This window comes from Nyctereutes procyonoides, unplaced genomic scaffold (genome assembly GCF_905146905.1).
Source record: "Nyctereutes procyonoides isolate TBG_1078 unplaced genomic scaffold, NYPRO_anot_genome, whole genome shotgun sequence".
Classification (NCBI taxonomy): domain Eukaryota; kingdom Metazoa; phylum Chordata; class Mammalia; order Carnivora; family Canidae; genus Nyctereutes; species Nyctereutes procyonoides.
In genome coordinates this window covers 77,127,133-77,139,941 of record NW_026575146.1, presented here as the reverse complement: position 1 = coordinate 77,139,941, position 12,809 = coordinate 77,127,133, and positions in this window count along the sequence as shown.

Genomic DNA, 12,809 nt, shown 5'->3' with positions numbered 1-12,809 from the left:
TTTGCCTCCTCTGCCTCCTTTATTCCACAAGGCACAGAAGGGCTCTTCTGTTTTGTGGCATGAGCTATATTTATTCCAGTATGCTAAGAATATACAAAAAGTTGATACGAACATTGATTATGCTCAAAGAGAACTATCTTGAATTTCCTTTTTTAAAAAAGAATTGTGGGGGGGAGGGGCAAGATGGCGGAAGAGCAGGGTCCCCAAATCACCTGTCCCCACCAAATTACCTAGATAACCTTCAAACCATCCTGAAAATTTACGAATTCGGCCTGAGATGTAAAGAGAGACCAGCTGGAATGCTACAGTGAGAAGAGTTCGCGCTTCTATCAAGGTAGGAAGACGGGGAAAAAGAAATAAAGGAACAAAAGGCCTCCGAGGGGGAGGGGCCCCGCGAGGAGCCGGGCTGAGGCCGGGGCGAGTGTCCCCAGGACAGGAGAGCCCCGTCCCGGAGGAGCAGGAGCTGCACCAACCTTCCCGGGCGGAAAGGGGCTCGCAGGGAGTTGGAGCAGGACCCAGGAGGGCGGGGATGCCCTCGGGCTCCCGGGGACACTAACAGACACCTGCGAGCGCATCTCCGAGCTCCCTAAGGGCTGCAGCACGCACGGCGGGGCCGGAGCAGCTCGGAGGGGCTCGGGAGCGGCTCCAGGGAGGGAGCTGCAGGGCGGGAGCGCGAATCCACCAGCGCAGGCCCCGGAGCACAGGGCGCCGGGACACAGCCCAGGATCCAGCCTCCCCGGGACAGGCAGAGGCCGGGAGGGCCCAGGACAGCAAGGACGCTCCTGCCCCGAGCTGAGCAGATCAGCGGCCCCGCCCCGGAGCCTCCAGGCCCTGCAGACGGAGAACCGAGAGCCCCGAGCCCCGTAGTTCCTGCGGAGGCTAAATCCAGGCTTCCAGAGCTGCCATAGCAACTGCGGCTGTTCCTCCTGGGGCCCAACGGGGTAAACAACCCCCGCTGAGCCCGGCAGCAGGCAGGGGCAGAGCAGCTCCCCCAAGTGCTAACACCTGAAAATCAGCACAGCAGGCCCCTCCCCCAGAAGACCAGCTAGACGGACCAGTGATACTCCCCCGTGTTCCAATACAACTTGTTTTTGGCCACTCTGCACTGAGCAAAATGACTAGAAGGAAAACCTCACCTCAAAAGAAAGAATCAGAAACAGCCCTCTCTCCCACAGAGTTACAAAATCTGGATTACACTTCAATGTCAGAAAGCCAATTCAGAAGCACTATTCTACAGCTACTGGTGGCTCTAGAAAAAAGCATTAAGGACTCACGAGACTTCATGACTGCAGAATTTAGATCCAATCAGGCAGAAATTAAACATCAATTGAATGAGATGCAATCCAAACTAGAAGTCCTAACGACGAGGGTTAACGAGGTGGAAGAACGAGTGAGTGACATAGAAGACAAGTTAATGGCAAAGAGGGAAACTGAGGAAAAAAGAGACAATCAATTAAGGGACCATGAAGACAGATTAAGGGAAATAAATGACACTCTAAGGAAGAAAAACCTACGTTTAATTGGGGTTCCCGAGGGCGCCGAAAGGGACAGAGGGCCAGAATATGTATTTGAACAAATCCTAGCTGAAAACTTTCCCAATCTGGGAAGGGAAACAGGCATTCAGATCCAGGAAATAGAGAGATCCCCCCCTAAAATCAATAAAAACCGTTCAACACCTCGACATCTAATAGTGAAGCTTGCAAATTCCAAAGATAAAGAGAAGATCCTTAAAGCAGCAAGAGACAAGAAGTCCCTGACTTTCATGGGGAGGAATATTAGGGTAACAGCAGACCTCTCCACAGAGACGTGGCAGGCCAGAAAGGGCTGGCAGGATATATTCAGGGTCCTAAATGAGAAGAACATGCAACCAAGAATACTTTATCCAGCAAGGCTCTCATTCAAAATGGAAGGAGAGATAAAGAGCTTCCAAGACAGGCAGGAACTGAAAGAATATGTGACCTCCAAACCAGCTCTGCAAGAAATTTTAAGGGGGACTCTTAAAACTCCCCTTTAAGAAGAAGTTCAGTGGAACAATCCACAAAAACAAGGACTAAATAGATATCATGATGACACTAAACTCATATCTGTTAATAGTAACTCTGAACGTGAATGGGCTTAATGACCCCATCAAAAGGCGCAGGGTTTCAGACTGGATAAAAAAGCAGGACCCATCTATTTGCTGTCTACAAGAGACTCATTTTAGACAGAAGGACACCTACAACCTGAAAATAAAAGGTTGGAGAACCATTTACCATTCAAATGGTTCTCAAAATATACCCTAAAAACTATAGAACACTTCTGAAAGAAATTGAGGAAGACACAAAGAGATGGAAAAATATTCCATGCTCATGGATTGGCAGAATTAATATTGTGAAAATGTCAATGTTACCCAGGGCAATTTACACGTATAATGCAATCCCTATCAAAATACCATGGACTTTCTTCAGAGACTTAGAACAAATTATTTTAAGATTTGTGTGGAATCAGAAAAGACCCCAAACAGCCAGGGGAATTTTAAAAAAGAAAACCATATCTGGGGGCATCACAATGCCAGATTTCAGGTTGTACTACAAAGCTGTGTTCATCAAGACAGTGTGGTACTGGCACAAAAACAGACATATAGATCAATGGAACAGAACAGAGAACCCAGAAGTGGACCCTGAACTTTATGGTCAACTAATATACGATAAAGGAGGAAAGACGATCCACTGGAAGAAAGACAGTCTCTTCAATAAATGGTGCTGGGAAAATTGGACATCCACATGCAGAAGAATGAAACTGGACCACTCTCTTGCACCATACACAAAGATAAACTCAAAATAGATGAAAGATCTAAATGTGAGACAAGATTCCATCAAAATCCCAGAGGAGAACTCAGGCAACACCCTTTTTGAACTTGGCCACAGTAACCGGAGAAGGACAAACAGTGTATGTTCTCATTCATTTGGGGAATATGAATAATAGTGAAAGGGAATATAAGGGAAGGGAGAAGAAATGTGTGAGAAATATCAGAAAGGGAGACAGAACATAAAGACTCCTAACTCTGGGAAATGAACTAGGGGTGGTGGAGGGGGAGGAGGGCGGGGGGTGGGGGTGAATGGGTGACGGGCACTGAGGGGTACACTTGACGGGATGAGCACTGGGTGTTATTCTGTATGTTGGTAAATTGAACACCAATAAAATTAATTTATAAAATTAAAAAAAAATAAAAGTGGCGAGAGTAAACATCAAAAAAAAAAAGAATTGTGTTAAATAATAATTCAAGTAAATGCAAAGATCTAATTGGCCTTATTTAAGGATTCATGAATTGAGCAGCAGCCCTAGTAAATAGGAGGGAGCTCCCAGGAGCTGCTCCAAAGGGTCCATACAAGAAGGTTATTAGAAAAAAGAAAGAAACGAAAGAAGAAAAAAAGAAAAGGAACGTGGAAAGAAAGAAGAGAAAAGAAAAGGTTATTTCAGGCCAGGTTACTTTGTCTTAGGAGAAGGCAAGGAGTCCTATAGGGCAGATTTCCTCTCTAGTGCTGACCAGGGAAATGCAGGCTGATAGGTTTAAAATTCCACTCCTGCAAAATAAGTCTTAGTTCGCTGTCTGGGGGAACAAGTGACTTCACCTTAGTCCTGTTTTTTTTTTTTTCTTTTTAATAGTTGTGGCAAATGAAAATAGCTATCTTGCAGGGAATTTCAGGAAAGATGTGTGCCTATATAAAATTTAAATTTTTTAAAATTCATTTTCAGCTTCAGATTATTTCATTACATACTTTTACTGTTCTGCTCCTGACATAAATTAAATGTTTTGTGATTGAATAACCCAAGTGAAACCAGGAAGACATGTTTTTTTCCTCAGCAGGAAATCTATTTGTAGCTTCTTATAATGAAAGTGTTCAAACATATACAAAGGCAGAAATAATAGTAAAATGTACCCCATATACTTGTACCCCAAGTTGATGCTGTTTTGATCATCTTGTTCATCAATCATTTTTTTAAAGGTTAATTTTATTTATTTATTTATTTATTTATTTATTTATTTATTTATTATTTATTTATTTACGATAGTCATACAGAGAGAGAGAGAGAGAGAGGCAGAGACACAGGCAGAGGGAGAAGCAGGCTCCATGCACCGGGAGCCTGACGTGGGATTCGATCCCGGGTCTCCAGGATCGCGCCCTGGGCCAAAGGCAGGCGCCAAACTGCTGCGCCACCCAGGGATCCTATCAATCATTTTTTAATTACAGTTATGGAGTTTTAGAACAAATCCCTGGCATGTTTCTTTTTTTTTTTTTACTCCTTAATACTTTGTTAAATATTTCCTTAAAATATTTTATTTCAAAACCACAATACCATTATCACACTAAATAAATAATTACCAATAAATCCTTCATATCTCCTAATATCTGTTGAACTGGAAGAAAAAGGCATTAGGGGTCACCAGAAAAAGAAAGTGGAGACATGGCTTTCATGATAGAAGTTACTTTAGGCCCCCAGCTGTTTTCCCTTATTATTATTGCCCTATTGGCTCTACTTGCACACTTCCTGCAGAACTTCCTAGGAGGTGTCAGAATTACAAAGAAATGCAAAAACTTTAGTAGTTGTGGATTTTTTGGTATATTTTTATTGGAGTTTGATTTGCCAACATATAACACCGGGATGATTTGCTCATCCCAACAAGTGCCCCCCCACTGCCCACCTTCCCTTCCACTACCTGTTGTTATTTTCCCAGAGTTAGGAGTCTCTCAAGTTCTGAGTGGTTGTGGACTTTAAGGGAACAAAAAGAAGGCAGGAACTAAGTCTCTAGCAGCCCAGAATATACCCTAAACATATCAGAGACAATAAATCAGTGGTAAAACTCCCAGTGCTGTTTCAAAAGTCAGCAAGACCCTGTGCACCTTAACCAAGACAAGGAGCCCAAGCCCTCATCTAGTTTATACCAGCTCTCAGAGCATGCCCAAAGCCCCTTACCCTTGTCAGACAGTTACCTCTGCTTCATTATACTGCTAAATTCTCCACTCTAGGAGGAACACAAGATTTGTTTACATAATATAGGATGCCTGTATAGGCATGTTTTTCTAAATAGTATGCACAACCTTATGCCCACTTTTGCATTCAATGGCAAAGTTTCCTTTTCTGAATATTCATCCTAATCCCTAAAAAGAAACCACTCCCCTGCTAGGGAAGTCACAGCTTTGTAGGTTATTCCCTGTGATCTCCTTATTTGCTGCAAATAAAATTTCCTTTGTGTGACAGCTCCACCTCATGTAAGTCTCTATTTGTACCTCACCAAGGAGCAAACTCACATTAGTTTGGTAAGGAGAACCAAACTAAAATGGAGTCTCTTATGTCAGGTACAAAATGGAGATGGTTAATGCAAGTGCAAAAAAGGAAACTTAGCCTAACCTTACAGGTATTTCATCTCTTCTCAGAAATCAGCAGAATACACCAGTCAATCCGCAAATACCAAATCTGTTTGTGGCCATCTCTGGAATTCCTTTCCTTGACTCAGCTACCCTGTTCCAAATAAACATGAAGATCACTAGGCAACCAATCAACTAAAAAAGCCAAATGACTTTCATATTTATCCCATAAATATCCTTTAGCCTGTGAACAACTCAGAACTCCTTGTAGCCTTGGGTTTCCTGGTTTGCAGGTCAAAAGCCTTTCAGTAAACTTACCCTACTGTTTTGTTTTATTCAGAGTGCAGAAATTGCATTTTGACATACTTAATCCCTATTCAAAATTTTCAGTTACCTTCAAAATCTCTTATAACTGGTTTGTTCAAGTCAATGTCCAAACAGAGTCCATTCATTCTATTTATCTACTCAGGCACATTTGTTCTTGAATACTATTCTTCTGTTCCTTTTTTCAAACCTTTGACCTGTTGAGGAATCAGGTCAGTTGTCATAATATCCCACATCCTGGATCTCTCCAATTATTTTTTGTGTCATTAAATAATTTGTTTTTCTATCCTATGTGTTTCCATAAAGTTTATTTTTTAAGTTTTTGTGTATTTAGTAATCTCTACACCCAACTTCATATATCAAACAGGATCAATCTGACGATAGGAAAGACAAAGATGACTGCCAAATTAAAAAACATAACAGAGGCTTTCATTTTGAGTAATGGCAAAATAGGTAATTCCCATTAACTGGACAGAGAGAGAGAGAGAGAGAGAGAGAGAGAGAGAGAGAATTTATTGGTAAGTATCAGTATCAATGTGTACAGAATGAATAAGCCTGAAATTCAGGACAACAAGGAAACCTACAGAGAAAGCTGTTTACCTGGACCCACTTTCCCCCCCAGGATCAATCACTGGCCACTTCTGAAAACAGTAAGGCTGAGAAGCAAGACACTTATCTTTGACACAGTCATGAACATAGGGTTATAAAAGTGTGAGTCCAGGACCTGCCCAAAGCAGGTACCTGGTAAAATCCTATATTCTGTGTTGGATACCAGGAACCACTGCACCTAGGGAAAAGAGCAAATAGTATATTGATCTGCCCTGCAGGGGTCTAAAGCCCAAATCCACATCAGCTATCACCTTGAAACTATATGAAAAGAATCCTGAATTGCTAGTGCCCTCTGAGTACTACTTAGAGTCAAGTGAATATCCTCTTTGGAAAAAAAGATATCACCCAAAGCCTGAAATTATTTTGACAAATTTTTAAATACAATATTAATATCAGACAAAATATATTTTAAGGCAAAAAGAACGACAGATCACACAAAAGTTGAACATGGATGTTCATAGCCCATTATTCACAATATCCAAAAAGGTGGAAGCTAGTGTCTATCAACTGATGAATGGGTAAATAAAGTGTGGTCTCTCCACACAATGGAATATAACTTGACCATTAAAAGAGGAACGAAGTACTGATAGATGAGGAACCCTGAAAACATTATGGCTAAATAAAAGAAACCAGCCTAAAAGGCTACATTGTATATGATTCCATTTTAATGAAATGTCCAAAATAGACAAATCATTAGAGACAGAAGGTAGACCCGTACTTGCCAGGGGCTGAGAGGAAGACAGAATCAGGAGTGACTGTGCATGGATAGTTTCATTTTGGAGTAAGGAAAGCGTTCTGGAGTGAGAAGAATGATGACATATCCTATGAATATACTGAAACCCCACTGAATTGTATACTTTAGAAGAGTGAATTATATGTGAATTATATCAATACAGCTGTTCTAAAAGCATTGCTAGAGGGACCCTTCATAATGATAAAATGTTGAGAAATATTTATTTCATTCATTCAGGCTTGAGAAATTACATTTTCTTTTTTTAAGATTTTATTTATTCATCGAGAGAGAGAGAGAGAGAGAGAGAGAGAGAGAGAGAGGGAGAGAGAGGGAGAGAGGGAGAGAGGGAGAGAGGGAGAGAGGCAGGGACAAAGGTAGAGGAAAAAGCAGGCTCCATGCAGGGAGCCCGACGCGGGAATTGATCCCTGGTCTCCAGGATCAGGCCCTGGGCCAAAGGCGATGCCAAACTGCCAAGCCCCCTGGGCTACCTGAGAAATTGCATTTTCTATTCCTATGATGTCATTGGGCATTTCCTAATTTAATTTCCATTATTATTAGTAGTGATGTTAATATTACTGATTTGAACTTTAAAGATAATAATCAAATATTTTCTTATAAACATTACAAAGCAAAATTCTCCTTTGACTACCATGGCTGCTCAGTAGCTAATTCTCCCATTTTCACTCCCTGTGGTAGAAGCCAACATCAGTTTAGTATCTATCCTTTAAGACTACTTTATATCCAATTTAATGTGTCAACTGTATCCTTATAAGATGAAAACATCATTCATTTTACATGCTGCATAATATTTTACAAATGTGCTTATATGGCTAATTTAATCTTCCTGCTGATGAGAGACATTGAAATTGTTTTCAGTTTTTCACTATTACAACAAAACTGCAGAAAATATCTTTTTCATGCACTCTTGTGATCATTCAAGTATGAACATTCTCCATGGAAGAGGCCAAGGCATGGAACATGTGGTCTGGGTATTTAAATATTTCACAAGTACTGCTGAGTAATCTTTCAAAGTGATTACACTAATTTACACTTCAACTAGCAGTTTATGAGAGTAGCTGCTTCTCCATCCCTTTTATAGTTGATATCAAAATTAAACAATTTTGATAACCTTGAAGGGATGGATATGGTTGTGATTTTCATTTCTCCAATTACTAAGAAGGTTAAATATCCTTTCATATCTTCACTAACAATTTGGACTTTTATTTCAGTGACTTGCCTGTTCATTTCCTGTGAAAAATTTTTTATTAATTTTTTTCATTTGATTTTTTAAAAGTTTGTTGTTGGTTTTCCTCCTCTGATTTCTAATCCTTTGTCTTTCTTGGCACACTGAAAATATACCATCTGAGCTATCACTAAAACTCTTGCCTCACACATCACTGTTAGGGATGATCAACCACTTTGATGCCTTCAAGCAGGTGAAAACTTATAGCTCTCACTGCAGTATCACATACAGGCATACATTGTTTTATTGCCTATCACTTTGTGCTTCACAAATATTGTATTTTGTTTTACAGATTGAAGGTTTATGGCAACCCTGTGTCAAGCAAGTCTATTGGCACTATTTTTACAACAGCGTATGCTCACTTCATGACTCTGTGTCATATTTTGGTAATTCTCATAATATTTCAAACTTTTTCATTGTTGTATTTCTTATGGTGATCTTTGATGAGTGATCATATATGTTACTTTGTAATGGTTTGGAAGCACCACGAACTGTGCCTATATAAGATGGCAAACTTAATCAATAAATGTGTTCTGACTGCTACATTCAGCCACTGGTCCCCTGTCTCTCTCTTTCTCCTGAAGTCCCCTTCTTCCCTGACACAATAACACTGAAAATAGATGCATCAATAATGCTACAATGGCCTCTAAGGAAGAGTCAATTGATGTAGCAAACTTCATTGTTGTCTTATTTTAAGAAATTGCGACAGCTACTCTATCTCCCTGACCAGTTAGCAGTCATCAAGACAGAGGTAAGACCTTCCTCTAGCAAAAAGATTATGACTTGTTAAAAGCTCATTTTTTCAGCATTTAAATATTTTAGGGGCACCTCAGTGATTCAGTTGGTTGGGCACCAGACTCTTGTTTTCAGCTCAGGCCATCATCTCTGCATGTTTTTATTGGCACCTATAGAGAAAAGTGTATAAATATGTCAACCTGTCCCAATAATGAATACATTTGAAAATTAAATGACCAGGAGTGCCTGGGTGGCTCAGTTGGTTAAGTGTTCAACTCTTGATCAAGTCTTTTTTTTTAAGATTTTATTTATTTATTCATGAGAGACATAAAGAGAGAGGCAGAGACATAGGAAGAGGGAGATGCAGGCTCCATGCAAGGATCCTGATGTGGGACTCAATCCTGGGATTCCAGGATTACGCCTTGAGCTGAAGACAGATGCTCAACCTCTGAGTCACCCAGGAGTCCCTCAGTTCAAGTCCTGATCTCAGGGTTGTGAATTCAAGCCCCATGTTGAGCATGGAGCCTACTTTTAAAAGAAAAATTAAATGACCAAATGCCAGCAATTAAAAAAAAGTCGTTTCCTTTGGGGATAAGGAGAAAGAATATTGGATAAGGAACTTGAGAAAACAACTATCCTTTAAATTCAACATAATTCTACTTGAAATGTTGTTGGAAGAAATGCTACTATACTTTGAATACAATCATATCAAAGCCTCAATTAAAATATGCAGAATAAAAATGTAATTATCAATTCAGAGTTTACTATTTTTGTCATTAGTAAATACTTTTGACACTTTCTAAGTGTCATATTAAAATTCTATTTTAACACTGTAGTGGGGATAAAAGATCAAGTGTTATGTACTATCCTGTTACTGAAAGACTAGCAAAAATAATTTTCAGTTAGGCTGTACTGCCATAAAAATCACAAAGGATAGTTGAGCTAATATTGTGTAGAAGCAGTGGAACACTAGACAGAGCCCCAAGCAATAAGAACCTAACTTGAGAACTGCTTTATAAATTAGCTAAAGATGGCCCCTGTATATTGGCCCTATGTTGTTTACTTCTTTGTATCAGGCTGGGACCATTAGCTCAGAATCCTGCTGGTACAACACTCAAATCCAATTAAACACATTTGATTGTTTAATTATAGCCCAAGTAAACACAGTTTTAATCATTTAGGGCATGCTTCTTTTGTATATTCTGCAGAACTGCATCCAATATCTGCCAGCCATAGATAAAGCAAACTCTACAGTTATAACAGGCCCTGTACTGCTGCCACATTTTAAAGTCTTTGCCCCAGAGACTCCTTATTACACTACTGAGCAGTGTCACTTGGACCTGTAAACTCCTTTTCCAATTTCTGTTTCCCTTTTGAGTTCCCTTGCCTCTTCCTTTTCTGGGTGGTGGCCACACCCTGTTGTCTTTGGAAGCTGTTGTGTTGCGAGAAATGTCCCCTCCACATGAATATCTGTCAAAGCACCACCCAAATAAATCTCATTGTGTGCTACTGCCAATTCGTGGTCATGTCTTTTTCTTAATCACCCCTAAATCTTTGAGTTACAAGAACAGAGGCCTTGGAGAGGACAGAAGCTGATCACAATAGTGTCATGCCAAATTAGTATCACAGGCTGCAATATCATTGGTCTTCATTTTGACTATCTGAATTAGTTTTATTAAGACCTTTTGCAGGATTCTCTTTTGTTTTTTATATTTACTTTTGGAAGATGTCCAGAGGTGGGAAGAGGCTAGCTCATGAGTGCTGTAGAGGGCATGCTAAGAAAGTAAGGACTTTCAGTGATTATGATGCTTTTGGGGGGTTTGGAGTCAGATCTCCCTCTCTAGCAGCTGATGAAAGTCAATAGGCCCTCTTCTTCCCCAAATAAACATACTCAAACAATTGTATAGATTTTCAGAAGATTCTCTGACTCTCTGAAGCCCATGCATGGAGACTTAGATGTTCCATGGAATCCAGGTTGCTTTGGGTGGTGAAGAACCACCTTTTAAAGAAATTGATGTATAATCCTAACTCTGGGAAACGAACTAGGGGTGGTGGAAGGGGAGGTGGGCAGGGGGTGGGGGTGACTGGGTGACAGGCACTGAGGGGGGCACTTGATGGGATGAGCACTGGGTGTTATTCTATATGTTGGCAAATTGAACACCAATAAAAAATAAATTTATAAAAGAATATTATATTAACTTTAGACATACAACATGATGATTCAATATTTGTATATATTGCAAAATGATTACCACAGTAAATCTAGCTATCATCTGTTAGTTTAGTTATTGTATTTTTTTGGTTCTAAGGTTTCTTTAGGAGTTCAAATTCTCTGGTGAAACTTTCCATCTTCTTGTCTTTTTTTTTTAATTTTATTTATTTATGATAGTCACAGAGAGAGAGAGAGAGTGGGGCAGAGACACAGGCAGAGGGAGAAGCTGGCTCCATGCACCGGGAGCCCGACGTGGGACTCGATCCCGGGTCTCCAGGATCACGCCCTGGGCCAAAGGCAGGCACCAAACCGCTGCGCCACCCAGGGATCCCTTCTTGTCTTTTTTCTTGAATGCCTTAATCAATATTATTTTTAAGTCTGTCAGATAACTGTGGTATCTAGATCACCCAAATTGTTTTTGTTTATCTGGTCCTGATTCCTAGCAAACTTGATAATGTTTTGAATGCCAGATATTTTGTATGAACAATTATGAAAGTTCTGGATGATTTTATCAAGTTTCATAAAAAATTAATTTTCTAGGGGCAGGCAGGTAAAGCAGATCACCTTTATTTGATGAGAAATGGTTATCCGTTATTCATGAGGACATGAAGAATGTGGATACTCTTAGATACTTTTTGGAAGGAAAGTGTTCAGGAAACATCAAATTTAAAATATATATCTTTGGGGGATCCCTGGGTGGCGCAGCAGTTTGGCGCCTGCCTTTGGCCCAGGGTGCGATCCTGGAGACCTGGGATCAAATCCCACGTCGGGCTCCCGGTGCATGGAGCCTGCTTCTCCCTCTGCCTGTGTCTCTGCCTCTCTCTCTCTCTCCCTGTGTGACTATCTTAAATAAATAAAAATTAAAAAATATAAATAAATAAAATATATATCTTTGGGACCAATAATCTTTTAAAAATTTCTCTTACAAAAATGGAAAGAAAATAATATTGACCCAGTAATTCACCACCTCTCCCTGGAATACCTTAGGAATTGTGATATCAATCTGACCACCATGTAAAAATGTGAATAGTTAAAAAATGGAAATAATATTTACTAGCATAAAGATAATAAATTTTTAAAAAGATTTTTATTTATTCATTCATTAGAGACACACACACACACACACAGAGGCAGAGACATAGGCAGAGGGAGAAGCAGGCTCCCTGCAGGGAGCCTGATGCGAGACTTAATTCCAGGACCCAGGATCATGCCCTGAGCTGAAGGCAGACACTCAACCACTGAGCCACTCAGGCATCCCAATAATCAATAAATTTAAATTCTAATTTAAAAGTAGGCTTTAACTGGATATACCTGGTTTGTCCAAATTGTCTACTGCAAATAAATTCAGAATTTATGTATAAAATCATATATGATTTGCTGAAGAAATATAGTCTATAATGCAATTTCTTTATCCTTACATGAATGAGTAGTCAAATATAAAATCTAAGAGTTCTCAAACTAAACTTCTTCCTCTAAGCTGGCATGCATCACTCACATTGCTGTTCAGCTGTTACTGTGAAGCCAAAATGCTATCCAGGGCATAATTACAAGCTGTGCTTCATCATTTCAGGATGCTCAAAAAAGGAATGGTACATCTGGGCCTGA